The sequence below is a fragment of the Petromyzon marinus genome, chromosome 40 (assembly GCF_048934315.1).
Source record: "Petromyzon marinus isolate PM22_M1 ecotype Great Lakes invasive population chromosome 40, UKy_Petmar_22M1.pri1.0, whole genome shotgun sequence".
Classification (NCBI taxonomy): domain Eukaryota; kingdom Metazoa; phylum Chordata; class Hyperoartia; order Petromyzontiformes; family Petromyzontidae; genus Petromyzon; species Petromyzon marinus.
Genome location: NC_133706.1, coordinates 3,882,709 through 3,900,157, shown reverse-complemented (window position 1 = coordinate 3,900,157; position 17,449 = coordinate 3,882,709). Strand labels below are relative to the sequence as shown.

The following is a 17,449-nucleotide window of genomic DNA, read 5'->3' as shown; positions in this document are numbered from 1 at the left end:
TACATTTGTAAAAAATATGCATATTAGCAGCATTATAGTGACTCTTTTTAGAAAAGTGAATGGGCTCGGGAAGGGCACGTTGCTTGAAGGGATGATGTATCCTGGCCGAAAATGACATTGGAGTGGCAGCCGAAGGAGAGAACGTGCCCAAGATGATGTATATCATAGAGATGGCGAGATAAGATTGGCTCATGTGCGTGTGCTCATGACTGGGGGTATTGGTGGGACAACTTGAAAAGTGGGTGGGGTATGTAGTGGAGGCTTTTGGCATATTAATTGTTGTATTATAGGACTTGTATTATAAGACTTGTTGTATTATAGGACTTGTTGAATTATAGGACTTGTTGTATTATAGGACTTGTTGGATTATAGGACTTGTATTATAGGACTTGTATTATCGGAATTGTTGTATTATAGGACTTGTTGTATTATAGGACTTGTTTAATTATAGGACTTGTATTATAGGACTTGTATTATAGGACTTGTTGTATTATAGGACTTGTACAGATTGCAACAACTTTGGGAGACCTTCAACCATTCGTGGACTGATTTTGGCTGATGATGATGATTCCATGTGCTCGAGGCAAAGCGTTTAATACATTTAAAATCAAACAGGTGCCACTCAAGGAGAGCGACCTCCCCCAGGTGTCAGGCTCAGACAGTGGGCCTCTTCACTACCTGGGAAATATTCACCACCTGAACCCGGGAGCCGTGCCCAAACAACCGGACTATTTCACGGCACCCTTCCGGCGTTCGCAGCAGGACATCTATCCTATAAAGAATCATGACGTCCTCATCCCACCGGCCGTACGCAGCCAAATCGTACGTTTGTATCAATAATGCTGTATGAATAATGCCAGAATGGGGTGTTTTTTTTGCAAAACATGTTAATTTAATAGGGTTTTGTCGTGTTTTTATCATTTTGATTAAAGTTTTTAGCTCTGTATCGCAACTTGTGATCTCTGAGTGACATGTGGTTAGAAGTGTAAATTATTATGGTTTATTAAGAATGCCTGGATTTATGGTTTAGGGGTTGTGGTAATGTGTCCCTGTAGAGAAAGCTACCAAATTTTTGGGATGCTTAACCAGGAGACATGGTGAGCTAGCAGCCCCTCCCTTTGTAAGTCCTGCCCACATTATATAACCACGCCCCCTCAATCACTCTCCCCTGCACAACAAAAGAATAACAGACTACTGTTGATATGGTTCCTGGTGAGCAGGTATCCTGTCGAGCCAATATTGTGGGCATTTGGGGTTTTGAAAGTATTTGTATTCTGAATAAATTGCCTTTGTGTATGGGAAGCATGCAGAAAATGTCTCCTTGAAATTTGGACATTGTACTTGCTGAAATCGGTACATATCTACTTCAGTTTTTGGGGTGTTCTGGGACCCTTCCGAGTAGGGACTCAATAAGAGTTGTGGGCCCATTTTAACTGTGTAGGCTGGTGGTGGTTGGAGAGGGGGAAACATTTCAGAGTGGAGTGAGTAAATAATAGCTTACCCACCCAGCCCTATGTTTCATGCATGTTATGTTTGTCATGTGTGTCATGTGTGCTCACACAGGTCCACTACATGCTGCAAAGCCCCATGCCACAAGACAGCACGAACATATTAAATATCAACCAAATGATTGAAAATGGCTGCTATACTGCAGCCTATCCACTGCATGACGTAAGTTGTTGGGAGGGAAGGGGGTGGAGGGCACACTGACACCCGACGGGAGGCCCATGTATGACACCTGAATTGCACACCTGTATAGGACGCTACAGCATAATCTAAAGCTTACCACATACTTAACATTAGTGTCCCACAGAGATGCGCCGCATAGGTGTCCAGGTTCCCCAGCTCACTAAACACAACTCTGATTTGCATAGTTGGCTACATACGGTGCAAAAAAAGTTCAATATCCATGCATTGGAAAGGACTCCACGAGCCCTCTAGAGAGACATTCTCAAGGGTATTTGGCCGACTATTTCACGTGGGACAGAAGTCTTTGGAAGAATTAGAAGTACCCACACTTCATCCCACAACACGTGACCAACCAATAGACTAACTGTGGTGCACCCATTTACACTGCTTACTGGGCAGAAGCAGCATGATTAAGAAACGTGGTCATTGTTTTAACTGTCGTTCCCATGAAATCAAATGGGCGACCTCTAACTTTGCAAGTCCAGTGCAGTGTGCAACACCATTACACCACAGCAGCGCCACGGCAGAGTTTTGGGGGGTGGAGCTGGTAATTTGTGAATGTCCATGCAGTGTTTGTGACTAACAATTACGTTCCCCATTGTGCAACACCAATACACCACAGCAGCGCCACGGCAGAGTTTTGGGGGGTGGACCTGGTAATTTGTGAATGTCCATGCAGTGTTTGTGACTAACAATTACGTTCCCCATGTCAGAGTGAGTCTGTTCATCCCACCAAAAACCCGAACACGCTGGGCGACCGTAACACGCTGCGACGGGAGTGGGCGAGAGCCGGACGCTCTTTCAAGGAGCAGCCTCTTGACCTTGTGCGGTAAGTTCATGCCCTATCCACTGCTGGATGAAGACTTCTCCAAGCCTTCACCATCTCTCCCAGTCTCCTGATGCAACGATCGATGTAGCCCCTGCACACATGCTGATTTCATTACTTAAATCTCTGTGGCGCACATCCTCTCAGATGCATTCCTTCTCTTGACTACCACATCATTCTTAGTCTTGACCACAGGTCATCGTACCTCTTAGGGATGTGCCCTGTCCAGGAAGGTCCTAAGGCTGGACTTGAATGCTAGCTGTGAGTTGATAGCACAGAAGGCTGGGGAAGTGGAGTTCCAGAATAGCATTTGCCCATGCCTTCCCTGCTCTTCACATTTCCCTCCAGCACATGGTCCTTGCTTACATATTCGATAGCTACACCACTGGTGCCATGTGCGGTTGGTGATGTTTGCGCTGTGTGTGCGAGTGATGTTGTCGGCACAGGTCATACTTCGGGGAGCAAGTGGGGTTCTATTTTGCATGGCTCGGCTTCTACACAAAGATGCTGATCTTCGCTGCAATCGTCGGCCTGATCTCCTTTTTCTTTGGAGTATTCAGCAAGGACCGTGACATTACTAGGTACTGGCCCGACACATGCATACAGACAAATGCATACAAACACACACATACACGCATGTATCAGATGTAGAACTCACACAGAGATCTCTTGCATGGCAATACAGACTGAATAATGAGTATCAGGCAAGCACCTACTAAGGCTACATATACACGTACAGTACACATAAACATACATATACACTTATATACAATCCCATGGGATGCTGCCATGGTGATATAGTTATATCACTGGAATTGCAGTTTAGAGCTTTCCAGTGCGATCGCCTGGCATGACAGCTGAAATAATGGCTAGGTTTCTTCAATTATCCCACCTATGCTCAGCAGTATAAACAGAGACACTGCGGTTAGATGATTGGCAGTTCACATGTGGTGGGGTAAAATGTGGGTACTCCCACCGTGTCCAAGACGTCTGGCCATTATGGACGAGTAGGCCAAATATCATCTCGAGGGGCAATCTAGAGTATCCTTTAGTGGAGGACCTTCCACCAGCAGTGGCATGAGCAAGCAATTTCAGGGCCACATCTTTAACATTTCACCACTAAATGTACATATGCACATATATACAATCTCATTATACAGTTTATATACATATACAGTACAAATATAGTACATTAAATATATTGTATATGTTCCAAATGTCTCTGTTTATATAAAAGTAAATAAAAAAAATCGAACCTAGATACAATATTTCGGACAATCCAGGGAAAATTAAACATTGTTTTGGATTGCTCAGAAAACATGACATCGCCCATTGTGACGTCACTCACGACGACACGTATCACGTGGCATCGGGTTTCGTCACTCTTGTTCACATGAATATATTGTACATTCTTACAAATTGTAAATAATCCGAAAATCAAAAGCAAAACATATTCAAATCCAAAATGTTTAAATGTGAAACGGATCCTTATAATACGACTTACACACATAGACTCTGTGGGGCTGCATGACGGACAGCGGGTAGGAAGTGCAGGAAATACATTGCTGTACTCTATGTCTGGAGTCTTCGCTTCCCATATTCAGCCCGTACTGACCGGTGTGGTAGACTAGAACCAAATAGCCCCCACGACCCACAAGGTGTGGGGAGGCCCTCAGCCAGCAGTGGATTGATAAAAGGGCTGTAAACACCCCTGCAAATCAATACATGGAGATGTTACACCACTGATATCAACGAAAATAATAATTCAACATCAGGAAATACATTTTACTTTGGAAAATGCTCGATATTAGCACCCATTGTTTAGTTTGACTTTGTTTAAAGGGAGAGTAAGACACATTCAAAGGCAGCATGTCCTTTAGGCAAATTATATTTCTCATCCAAGTGTACTATGCCCATTAGTGTGTTTATGTTCGTGCGTGTCTATGTGTGCAGTGGAGAAATATGCAACAACACCATCGGAGGATCCCTGCTCATGTGTCCCCAGTGTGACCAAAGATGCACCTTTTGGAGGCTAAATGATACCTGCGAGACTGCGAAGGTATCACACAAATACACCATCGATGTTCCCTCTAAATAAGGATACTTATTGGTTATTGGTGCTGTGCATCATTATCACAAGACGAATTCACGTTAATGAGATTGTATCATTAACATTAACCATGATCACTAGATTGTAGCACATCATGCTAAACACTATTCTGCCATTCGTGTGGGTGTTAGAGAATTTATGATACTAATAATACACGTGTGATCATTTTGAAGGTAGTTAGTTATAGTTTTAGTAAATAGGGCATTTTAATGGACTAAGTCGATGGTTTGACAAATACATGAAAATGAATGTATCGTCACATCCCAGCGGGAGTGCAAAAGTGACTTTGTCTGAGTAAATCCGACTCGATGTATTTCATGAGTATTTCTCCACGATCAATACAAGTGGACAAAGTATTTTTGAAATCTGAATTTCAGTGCTAATTAGTTGACATGTCATGCCGAAATAATGATTATTCACTTTAAAGTGTCTGAAATGGATGTCCACAATCATGGACCTGCCCATTGCTTATTTTGCTCTTTCTGTCACATTTATACAGATTTGTTTGATACATGAATAGCGCTATAATATCAGACATTGTAGCACATTCTCATCTCCACAATTTAATGGATGTTTCATGAGTGATTAATCTATTTTAACTTAAAAATCAATCGATGCATCGTTACTTTCCTGCTGTTGATATTGAAAAGACGTGAATGTTAAGATTTAATTGTGACTAACACCTCTGATTGTGCCGTTGCAGACTTCACACATGTATGAAAATCCGGTCACCATATTCTTCGCAGTTTTCATGGGACTTTGGGGTAAGTGATGCTAAGCATTGACATACATTGTCCAGACACAGTGACAGGTATCAACATGTTTGCAATGATGATGAGCACATTTGGCCACGTACAGTGTTAAAGAAGTTCAACATACATACGTACAACCATATACAGTACCATCATGTCTTGCAATGTTCGTATGCAGTGATCCTGACAGTCCTATTATGAACCCACTGCTCAATGAGGGCAAATTTGGATCATAACTTGCACACATTGTCCTACTCTTACGAATGATAACCGATAATCTTTAATGTCCACTGTGAAGCAGATGGTGTGTATTTTTTGTGTAATTAATACACCGGCAATATTAATCAGGGCAGCCACATAATTTGAACCACGAACCTCTGCAACAAGCAACGAATGCGCTACCCCAAGGCGATTCCATGAAAAATATAAAGTGGCCAGGTGGCTCAGAGTTCAGAGTGCTGCGTTGCCGCCGCTGAGATTCTGTGTTGGAATGAAAGTGGCCACCTGCGATTAAACCAGTTTATCAAGTATAGTGAGATGATGGTCTCAACTCAGTCACCGATATCTGCACAATAAATACAAAAAATCCATAATGTTAAAGTTGGTTCTGTACTTAATTAGGCTACATTCCAGCTCTGAGAATAAAAATGTTAGCTTGACTATCACGTAACAAACGCTCCTCTCCGTGGCAAAGCAGTTGGGATAGAGCTACCCCTACTGTGTGGATCAGAGATCACAGAGGTAGCTCTGTGACATTCGCTTTTGTGTAACGTTTTGTAACACGAAGAGTAGCACTGCTCTGTTATAGATCCAAAAGAAAACTCAATCTTATGCCATGCCAATCGTAGTGCAAGTGGGATAAAATTGTGGCAATGTACCAAAAAAAGCCAATAAAGTTATTTATGAAAGAAAAAAAAGTACTAATGAAGTTACTTTGAACATTACATTTAACAGACTACATCAGGTAACTTTTGAACCCTTGAGCAATCGATAGTCAAATTACTTTTCAAAGTAAATCCTCCCCGTGTGGTGTGTCGCAACAGCCACGGTGTTCCTGGAATTTTGGAAGCGTCGCCAGGCATCGCTCGCGTACCGCTGGGACCTGACGGCAGCGGCGCAGGAGGGAGACCCCATCCGTCCCGAGTACCTGGCTCGCTGCACGACCACGAAATGTAACATCATCACCATGGTAATGCTTTCTGCTGTAACCACGGCGACTACCTCATTGCACACACACACCTCTGTTTTGTACTGTTGCATGTGTAACTGTTCACTGTTTTCCTAGTTTTTCTTCTAACATATTTGTTGGCCTTTGGTCAATTGTGTTTTCCTCCCAAAATTATCCCGATTGTCCTATCGGCATCGTTATGAAACAATGTCCATTTGGAACTCTATGTTATGGAAAGGTTTGCTGAAGCAGATGTTACATAATTACTTCTAACATCCCTTCAAGTGAACACACACTAGAGGGTGGCCCTTTCCCATCAGCCCTGCTACAAAGAAATGTTCATGATGGTCAAACTCATATTTTTTAATTCTGGAAGGTGAAATTTGTCCAAATTAAGAAAAGAAACAAATGTAATATTGGTGACCAGGCTGATCGGCTTACTACTTGGTTTTATTGGAGGCAGCTGCCTGGATTAAACCAAGAAATCTCAGCGCTGCCAGCTCAACTCTCAGACATCAGGACCATCAAATCCATTCCTTTATATCATCGCATGTTTAACTAGTAGTGGGGAAAACAAATAATAGTTCATCAGTCAACCTTAACGGCTCACACTAACATTGGTCACTCCGACAGACTAATCTATATACAAATGCTTTTCCGTCTGTGTACGTGCATTGTGAGTGCAGGAGGAGGAGCCTCATATGCCTAATAAGATACTGAGGTTCCGTTACTGCCTCTCCGGGATCATGGTGTTGTTCTGGGTGAGTCCGCCAACTCAACAGCAACATTGAACCCCTTCTTCTGATCCAGTGAGCTATGGCCAAGTCACCTGCTATGTGCCTCATCTTGGAGGCGAAGCAGGTTTTTGAGCCTGAGTACTGCACGAATGGGTAACCATCATGCACAAAATGGACTGTAGGCTGCTGCAGAGCTACCTTGTGGCCAACAGAGAACTGCATTCTTATGCTTCCATCCTTTACCAACCTGTACTGGTGTGCATGGTAAAGTATGGGAAAATAACCCTGACAACCTGCACAGGTTTGGGGAGGCCATCATCCAGCAGTGGATTCATATACGGGTTATACATATATATTTTTACTTGACCCAATCCCAACCTCCACACTCTGCTCCACCAGTCAGAATCGCTCTCAAACTATGTTCGTCCTCCTGTGTGATCCATTGAGTGATTACAAGTGGGGGTATAGATACATGCATAATTATATAACTTACAGCCCTTTGTCAATCCAATCACCTGAAATATCTACAGGTGGCCCAAGGCAATGAATACATCATGAGCCGTATCATGTTATCCACCTGCTCCTGTCAACCTTGATTTGGGTTTCTCGAGACCAGTCCTGGGCCTTAAGGCCAGATAAAAAACATGTCCTCAGCTCCTTGGCCTTGGGTGTGTGGCCTCAGTCCGAGGAGTTTTGTTAGAGGTACCGACCTTGACACTGGCTTCATACTAGCGCACCCAACCTTGAGTGACCTTGACACTGATTGTGGCCTAAAAAGCTGCCGCCTTGGCCTTACCTTGGCCTTGTGGCTTTTGGTCTCAACCTTACATCTGAACCTGGCTCGAGGTCAAGCAGGGTCAGGGATAGTAATTCCTTTCATAACCTTGCATCGTTTTCTACAATTAACCAAGGGACGTTACCATTACACGTTCATTGTGTGTGATGTTAGCGAAACAGCTCAGGTTCTGTTTAACATGTAGGCTTTTCGTGACCAATATCATCCATAATATTTTTTTTGGGTTAGATCGCGTAAATATATGCCATTAAACCCGCCACCACTCGACACAGCCAATTAGTAAAGTTGTTCACGTAAACAGAACATGCCAATTCGTTACTAGTATAGCAAATCCACAATATCTACAATCTGAGTACGACGTTTTGCCAGTCATTTGGTTCTGCAGTAGACAAACGAACTGGCACCTCCTGAGCCACACCAGGCTAGCTCGGCACAGCTAACTCACGGCTTGGTTATAGAGTGGAAAAGAGCTACAAGACTGTCAATCTCACCCACCTCTGTGTTTCTTGTGTTACTGGCAGATCCTCCTGATTCTTGCTGCAATTTTGGGTGTGGTTGTTTACCGCCTGTCCATCTTTGGCATACTCTCCTCGAGTATCCCCAATCATGTGACCAAGATCAAGGTGATCGGTGCCCTACTCACGCCTGATATGGTTACCACCATCACGGCCTCCATCCTCAACATCGTAATCATATTATTACTCAACAAAGGTTACGACAAGATGGCCCTCGTCCTCACTGATCTGGGTAGGTGTCATCACCATCACGGTTTGCATATGTTTATTTTATTATACGCCACCAGAGAACACATGTAAATTTGAAGCTTGGATAAATGTTGTGCATGGTAAATAATGTCGCTGTAAAAATGTCATCATGATTTTAACCTTGCACCATGGGGCCATGAATAGCAGCATCAGTGCATCATCCATTCACTTGTTCAACTACTGCCTGTTTTTGTCAGAACTCTGTTAAATTTTTCCTCCAGGTTCATTCCGATTGGGCTATCAGCATCGTGTCTTGAGATGAAGTATCCAATGGGATCTCTTGTAGACCAGTGCAAGCCTTAATGTTATGAAATAGCCGTAGAAGTGAGCTACTTCTGAGACCCTTCATTCAAGTGAACTCTCGTTCACACATTAGGGGGAAGCACTTTTCAATCCACACTGCTACGGAATATAATGTTAATCCCGTAACAGTCAAATTGCTCATTCTCACAACTAGAATTTCACCAAATTAAGTGATGAACCAAATGGTGTATGTTACAGATGTATATGCCATCATTAGTAATCGTCCTGAAGCCATCAATTCACTGCACTTGAGAACACATGTTACCAGATGCCGCTGCCTGGATTTAAACCGAGGATCTCAATGGTGCCAACTTAGCACTCTGATTTCACCTCTCGATCCATTGAATCACTAAATGTAATTGTGGGCTGACCCTCACTGCTGCATTGCTACCTTCTAGTCAGCTGTCAGCTATCTGCTTGTGTTGCTCATGTTGCCTGCTACTGAGCCCTTTATTAGTAATTTATCCTGCTGAAGCCTGCACCCCCTCTGAAAGGTGACCCATGAATATTACTAAGATACACCTTAAAGATATTTGGAAATCAAGTGCACTGGCTTTCAGACATCATACGGAGAGTGTAAATGGCTTAATTGCAAATGGAGACTGAAGGACACTCCACAGGGCGAATGTGGTGAACAACACCTGGTAAACAACTTGTCCACTGTCACTCATTCCCCAGCAACATCTTTGAAATTCACCTTTGATCTTCAAATTCATTTTAATGGATATCAAAGCACGTCACATTGTGAAATGTTGCTATTCCTCAATGCGGCATCATTATCAGTGGCTTTTCGTAGCCTGTGTGCCAGAAACTATGTAAGTAACATCAAAACTGATTGCCCTGTTTGATGTTTGTGTCCATGTGTGCCTTTGTATCACACCCACAGAGATGCCCAAGACGCAAGGAGAATATGAGTATCGGCTGACGTTCAAGAAATTCTTATTTCAGTTCGTCAACTTCTACTCTGCGTCTTTCTACATTGCATTTTTCAAAGGGAAATTCATCGGCTTCCCCGGAAGCTACACTTACTTTGGAAAATGGAGAATCGAGGAGGTGTGTAGATCTGAGGGGTTGTTCCTGTCTTTTCTATGCTGTTTGTACAACATTTTTATGTTTTACTTTTGTAGTTGATATTTTTCCCAACAATTGTCTTCACACCGTGCATTTGGTGAAATGTCGAAATAAGGACTCTTTCTTTTGGAACCCTAAAAGGCCTCATTGTCTTCATACCTGGTCACCAGCTCTAGCATTAACACAGTCTCCGGAATAAAAAAGTTTTCGAAACCAGACTTGAGAGAGCATGAGGTCACCACGAGCAGAACACGTGTTAGACTGATGCAATTGGTAACCCAGTTACCTTGAGGGTGTTAGTTTATCACATACTTTGCAAGTAGTACCCTTGTGGTCTCTCATTGGACATTTTCATTTATATACCGTATTTATCAAACGCCATTTATTTAAAATTATATATTTGATCATCCTTAAAAATGTACAGTATTTCAGCCCCCCTCAAGGATATGTTTAGCCACTACCTATGACTCACTGTGGCGCAGTGGAGCACGTTGTGTTAGAGAACGGCCCCGTAATATGATATCAAGAACGAATTTTGGAGTAAGGAATTAAGCAGCATTGCGTTGTGCACACGTTAAATCAATGTCATTAAGACAGTGTTAATGACACGTAGTTTAACATTTACATAATTGCTATTCAGTCACCCTGAGTATTTGCAGTCACTCTATGCTCAGAAGAAAGTCCATTGCCCAAAATGTGCACCTGTTGCTCATGTTTCTGTTTGAAGGCAGACTTATTGACACATGAGATGATTATAAGTATATTTGGTGTTATATTAAGGTGCCTACTTCTCCTGCTGCAGATTTGCAGAAAATCGTCACGAGGGCGATTCATTGATTGATATCCTCTCAAAAACAATACAGATAAAGGATAAAGAATACAGCTTATTATTTAAGTGCCTCTGTGTTTTCTACCAACTTAATTTCATGTTTTACGATTATTATATTTACTAGACGATGCTCTGGAATTAAACTCACCTGATACTAAACACCAACTGCAGTTTTCATGTTGTGTGTTGAACTTATTTTGCACCGTACACAGCCTGCATCGGATGTGTGGGGGAAGGACAACAAACAAAACATCAGATGCGCCACCATTTTCTTTATTTAAAATACATGAGGGGGAGGGGGAAAGTGTTTCTTATAATCTGGAGAATATTGATATTCTTAATCACTGTCCCCTCTAACATATGGAGCCGTCACTTTTGCAGTGTGCAATTGACTGAAGAGAAGAATGTGAGAGGATAATTAGAAATGATGTGTGGTATCCATACATGTATTACCCAATATTTCATATCTTCAGTGTTTAACCTGAATCTATTCTCCACCCCATCCCCCCTCCAGTGTCCCCCAAACGGCTGTCTCTTTGAACTGACTTCTAAACTCACTGTCATCATGGTAGTGAAGCAGATGGTTGGCAATTTTCAGGAGGTCATCATCCCGTAAGTATCGCATGAACACATGATAGCTGTGAAGTCTGATTACGGCGTTTCCTCGTGTCACGCGGTAGATGCGTTCCTGAAAATTCCCGCGTGAAGTAAAAACGCGCAAAGCAAGGAATTACTGAGTTAATCACATTTGCACAGTAAAATCAACCAGCAGTCATCCCATGGTGGGATAAATAACTCAGGCTAGGCTGCCGTGTTACTGTATCATTCGGCATACTTTATCAAACTGCTCAGCCGCGCAACTCAAGACAGTCGTTCATCGTCGACTGCTCAGGAACGCATTATAATGGCCGCGTTCGACGTTTTAACAGTGTGCATTCCACATTATAATGGACACGTTCCACGTTGTGTGAAAAGTTTTCGCAAATATAAGAACCATGTTACAATGAAAATGTGTTGTGTGAAAACGCATTCAGCGAAAACTCGGGTCGACAGCTTGTTAGCAGTGTGCACTGGTTAAGCAGTGAACACCAGTCAAGTGGACAAAGTTCACCTCGTTAGTATCATGCGATATTCCGATCAGACGCTTCGTACATAGTTTCATAATATTAGACAAGCAACTCCCATGACTGAAAGAGTGTAGTGGATTGACAACGGGCTAAATGAAAAACAGCTACTACTTAGGTTTTAGCAGTTGTTTTGTACAGCTCTCTGACATGTTTTGTGTCATACCGCATATTGTTTGGCATGTCTTGACGTTTCGCTCCACGTGCTTGGGATATTCACATGATACAACCTGAAAACGCAGTGGAAAGCTATGAAATAGCAAACCTAGAGTTGATGAACAAATGGATATGCACGTGTGTAAGGGTGTCTCTGTGTCTGCACATGCGTACCTCCCTCCACAATTCCCCAGATGGTTCAGCAATTGGTGGGCCCAGCGTCGGGCCAAGCTAAGGCCTGAGGCTGTCTACACGCGCTGGGAGCAAGACATGGACCTACAGCCCCAGAGCCCACTTGGACTCTTTGATGAATACCTCGAGATGGGTACAATGAGCTCAGACGATCACACTACGGAGTCAACGCGTTTTACTTTATTATAAAAAAACACACAATTGGGTATCATTTGACTATATAGGCACGTGTGTACGGCCCCTGTGTATCTGTCGGACATTGTTGTGGGAGGGAAATTACCCACACTTCGGGTTGTTGAAGGCAGGGAGCACAGATGTAAGAGCTTAGATGTACAATACAACAATGTAATTTGCTGCACTGTCCTGTGCTGCTCACAACCCCACAATAACTATTGCATGGTCACCCATCCAACCAATTTTCAGGCTCAGCTCTACTTAACTTCTGGGATCTGATTAAATCTGATGCGTACTGGGTGATTTGGCCATAGGCACCAATCTATGGATATTATGTAACACAATTGTCTTTGAGCATGCGCGTATGTGCATATGTACGGAGTTAAGTTTTAGAAACAATAGGAGCACATATTTGCTCCTCTTGTCTGCTAACCAATGCAGCTACATTGGTCAGCTTGGGTTGACGTTTCTCCCCCTTACTATTTATTTAAAACTCTTGTGCATCATGTCCACTGTGGTTAACTGCTGTGATTTGTTGGCATTTCAGCCACAGTGCATATGCCTAAAAATGTGTGGTACGGTTAATGGAGTCCTCAATACAGGATGTGATCTAGTTATTATAGCCACCTAGTGGTGGAAATGGTGCAAAGAAACCCAGGTGAACCAGAGCTGAGCATTAAAGATGGTAGTGGCTGGTCGCATCTCAGCGGCCAATGTAATGGACACGATAATTTTGTGAACAAATGACGCGAAAATGTGATCATATTTTGGGGTCTCCTTTGACTAAAACACATTCAATGCATTGAAAACATGTTTTGTTTGCTTAAAGTAATCACAACATAACAGCATTAAGAGTGTATGTCTATATCCTGTTTCACATTATCCTATCCTTGCCCCCCTACCCATTCTCAAAATATACCCCAGTTATCCAATTCGGGTTTGTCACTCTCTTCGTGGCATCATTTCCACTTGCGCCATTGCTCGCACTGCTCAACAACATCATCGAAGTGCGGGTCGACGCGTGGAAGCTCGTAACAAAGATGAGGAGGCCTGTGGTTTCGCGAGCAAGAGGAATTGGAGCCTGGGCCGACATTCTGAGTATCGTTGCCACCCTCTCTGTAATCACCAATGTAAGTCGCCAGATTGTCTACTCGCTTTCTCGCTCAATATCCCATCTTATGAGTGACATAACATGTCATGTTAGCCGTGTGGGTTCTTTTTACCATACTTCACCATTCTGGTCATGGCAGGTTTGAGAAGAGGTGTAGTGGGGGACCAGGAGCGGTTCGGGTATCACTCGTCACTGATGTTAGTCGTAGCTGGAAGTCAATTGCATGTGTGCTGAATTCAAAGTGCAGTGCACGAATCACTGTACCACCGCTCCTATCCACTCTCTCCCAAAATCGCAAAAAGGTAAAGCCTTGCAATTGCTTGCTCATGTCACTGCTGGCAGAAGGGCCTCAACTAAAGGTAGCTCTAGAGAACCCCTCTACACGGTATTTGGCCTACTCTTCCATGATGACCAGACATGTTGTAAGATGTGGAATTACCTGCGCTAAAACAGTGATGAACCCATTTATATTGCTAATTGGACAGAGGTGGGGGAGATTTAAGAAAATGATCCATTGCTTCAACTGTTGTGTCAGGAGACTTAACTGACGACTGCCAGATTGCAAGTCCTTATATGGTAACCATTTCACTCTGGCAGCAACCCCCAAATTGTATTTGTGAAAATTAATGTAATTGCCAAGGTGAGATGTTCAGAAGCCTTGGTCAAATCATTGCATGCTAAGTGACCGCTATCGCTGTGCCTCCGTATGCTAATTCCACAGTCATGCATCTTGGCGTTCACAACGGACATCATCCCACGCTTGGTGTATTATTATGGATACTCAGCAGAGTATGGCACAGGTTCACCTACAATGCATGGGTACACGGAGGACAGCCTTTCAATTTTCAAGATCAGCGACTTCAAGGAGCAAAATTATCCCAACATCCTGCCAGCCTGGTTTGATCCGGCAATCCACACAACCTGCAGGTTTGTGCCATTCATTGTCATGCCCAGCTATCGGGGGTGCCGTCCCTGCGAATGTGATGCACTGATGTCTGGGTGTGTTGTCCAGGTAGATGCGACATCCTTCTGGGTGTGGCGTCCTCCTGGCTCTGCCCCTTCCTGATTAGGCTCGTTCTCTTCCTCTTTTCACTCCGTGAATTTCCTTTTAAGACCCACACTTCCGCTAGGCCCCACCTCTGTTTAGGCCCTGCCCCTTACCCTGGACACAGGGTTTGGCTTAGTTGGGTAGTAAGGGGTTGTGGTAGGGTTGGGGGAGGAGTGTGCATGGTGGGTGGGGACAGTAAAGGGGGTGGGGGGGGGAATTGGAGGGGGGGAGCAGTGGGTACGGGTGGGATGGCTTCACAACCAAAGTCCCACTTAGAGAAATATAATAATAGATTGATATAAATTCTAGCTCATTGTTACCTCGCTAAAGAGTAATGTTATTTATTTATCTATCGATCCACGACTGCTTAATTGAGTCTCAAGATCCCTTTGCAGGAAGACCGTGCATTGGGATTCCAGTTTAAGGTGGTCTTATGCATGTGGGATGCAATAAGAGGTCCTGGAGAACCCATGATAATGAAATGAAGCTTAAAGGTCCACACAGACATGAAACCACTTGCTCTACAGCCATCTTCTGGTCATCTCAGCACAGTTAGTTAAGAAATTGATGCGATCTACCAGCCCTTTTCTCTAACGTTTTTGAATTGCTGGCATACACAACTATAATCAATATAACCATATTGATCGATATTTAATATAACCTTACTTGACTATGACCAAATCACCACGAATACAGCTGATCTTAGATTCCGGAAGTCAAGCAGGCTTGAGCCTTGTTCGTGCTTAGATTGATGATCACCACGCACAATGCAGGTGCAGTAGGCGATTGTGGAGCTAGGTTGTCAGCAGTGGGTAGTTCAGCAAAATTAACAGTTGTGCTATATTGCTCTCCCATTATCTGTACTCCCTGCCTTCACCAACCTGGCATGGACCAGCGTGAACCATAGTCAAAAGAGCCCCCACAAGCTGCACGTTGTGGGAAGGCCCTATTTTAGAAGTGGAATTTTTAAAGGGCTGTGAACGCATATACCGTTTGTGCACAACCATACTTGTTCAATTTAGCGCCAACTCTACTTTCGAGGCACTTTGCTCAATATAGTCCATGCGTGCTTGTGGTTGTATGTGTGTAGGTATCCAGGTTATTGCTACCCGCCGGATCATCCCCAAGCCTACTCCGTCACCAAGCAGTACTGGCAAGTACTGACGGCAAAGCTGGCCTTCGTCATTGCCATGCAGGTACACATCAACATGCACGCACACACATATTCATAAACCCATTGAAAGATAAAGGTACAGCCCTCCAATTACTTGCTCATGTCACTGATGGCAAAAGGGCTCCTGCTATAGGGAGCTCAAGAGAGACCCTTAAGATGTATTTTTACTGCTCTTCCACACTGGTCAGACGTCTTGGGAAGATGTGGGAGTTCCCACACTGGACAGAACCAAACTCAGCCGACCAATTGACTGGATGTATTCCATTTACACTGCTAGGTGGATAGAGGCAGTGGAATGTAAAAAAACTTTCACCATTGTTTACACTCCCACGACCAAAGATCAATTAACACCCATGACCTCTGGATTGCAAGTCTAGTGTGCAAAGCCTTACACTACTGCACCATCGTATAGACTCATCTGTGAGCAGTTGTTAAGGTCAGCAGAGCAAACCGTGATCATTGTCAATGGGTCATTACAGATAATGCCAGTAATGCTATTACACCTCACAATTGCACAGTATTTCTGAGATCACAAATAATAGTGGTAATACAATACTCACTTTCGTCATGCAGCAGACGATTCATGTTGTTGATGCAATTTATCACACGTAAGCATGTGTGCGTGTGGGAAGGGGAGCGGCTGCGTAGTTGTTTGTGAACTGCGCTACCAATCCTGTGTGACCAGAGTACTATTTCTGGCCACAGCCAACAACAGTGGAAAATATTAGAACCAGTGTTGAGCTTCCCTTAAGTTGATTCTGTCTTAAAATGAGTACTTGATGAAGTGTGTGAAAATCATCACTGGCGAGATAAAGGTGCACACCACCCCCACAGGCACTGTGCCAACCTTCATAGATGCACTTGTCTCAGTCTGTGAAAGGCTACACAGGGAATCTTTGTAGTGGTGACATGGCCGAGTGTAAGTGTTTGCTGATTGTTGCGGTAATTTGCGGCTGCCCAGGTGAATACGGTGGGTGCATTAACTGCACATCATTAATGTTGCCTGTTGCATAGTGAACGTAAAAAACCCATTAAGTAATTCAAAAAAAGTGCCTCGGTATAATTTGCCAAATGTTCAAAAATTACTCAAATGACTTAATTTAATTGGGAAAAACGACGTAACAATATAATATCCCTAGGCTGCAGGTCCCCGGAATAGTTGACCTGAGATGTAAAGCACTTTGAGATGCTGCCCTATTATATTTAGTAAGCACCCTTTACATGCAAATCCTGAAACTGAAAATCCTTTACCTGTGTGTGGACGTGTGCAGCACTTGGTGTTACTCACGAAGGCCTGCATTGCATACATCATCCCGGACACGCCATCCCATGTGAGCGCCAGCATGCGCCGCGAGCGCTTCGTCGTACAGACGATTCTGCAGCAGGCAGAGCTGGGCCGTCTCCGTAACACCCTCCTCACCGATG

General features: G+C 43.6%; 1 long non-coding RNA gene across 1 annotated transcript; it reads left to right on the top strand.

Moving 5' to 3' along the window:
* Positions 1–1,569: 1,569 nt before the first annotated feature.
* Positions 1,570–5,389, top strand: LOC116950632 (uncharacterized). The gene is made up of 3 exons (XR_012946451.1): positions 1,570–3,096; positions 4,469–4,574; positions 5,329–5,389. It is a non-coding gene; the product is annotated as an uncharacterized LOC116950632 (long non-coding RNA).
* The last annotated feature ends 12,060 nt before the right edge of the window (positions 5,390–17,449 follow it).